Raw genomic sequence first — 820 nt, forward strand, 5'->3', positions numbered from 1 at the left:
TACAGACATTGTTACCGGAATGCTGAAATTGAGATTAACCAGTGTGTTCCAGTTCTAAAATGCTTCAGATCTGTATTGGCTTTTTTTTTTTTTTTTAAGGTTAAATAAAATGGTTTAGAAACTAAAAGTCTTTGGTTTTTATGATCATTTCTGGTCTTTTCTATATATGTCTATAAGTTGACAGTTGACTGTTGAACTCCCTGTACCATTTCAGAGACTTTTGAGGTTATGCAAATGTTGTGGTGTGATATGATGGCACGGCATTGATGTCATCAGTCACAAAATGGGCTGAAGGTTAGAACTTTGTTCTCGCATTGAGAAATGCAACAGGTTTACTTGATTAGTTAGTTGACTTTACTTTATTTTTAGGTCTTTCCTGGCTAACAAATTGTGAAGACAATTTATTAAACAAGGGCCTAACTAGTTTTACCTCAGAACCCAACATTTCAATGGTGGCAATCCAACACAGTACTAACACTGTTTGATTTTCAAAACTTTAAAATGTGCTGACATTACTGTGCCTTGCATAGGTCCAATAATATGCAAAATTGTCAATTATTATTGTCATGACAATTTGAATAGGAAAATTAACAATGTGATTAGCTTCAAATATATGAACTTGCACCAAAATATCTAAGAGTTTGATTTGAGACAGTCTCAGCAACGTCAGTAATAAAAGATGAAACAAAAGAAAAACTTTTGTCCTCCCCCTATTAAGTTAATAAGCATATATATTGTACTCTTCTAATTATACACTATTATATGGTTTGTGGCACATGATACAGAACTGCCTTTAACTGAAAATTTAGTGCTTACTATT

This window comes from Onychostoma macrolepis, chromosome 05 (genome assembly GCF_012432095.1).
Source record: "Onychostoma macrolepis isolate SWU-2019 chromosome 05, ASM1243209v1, whole genome shotgun sequence".
Taxonomy (NCBI): Eukaryota; Metazoa; Chordata; class Actinopteri; order Cypriniformes; family Cyprinidae; genus Onychostoma; species Onychostoma macrolepis.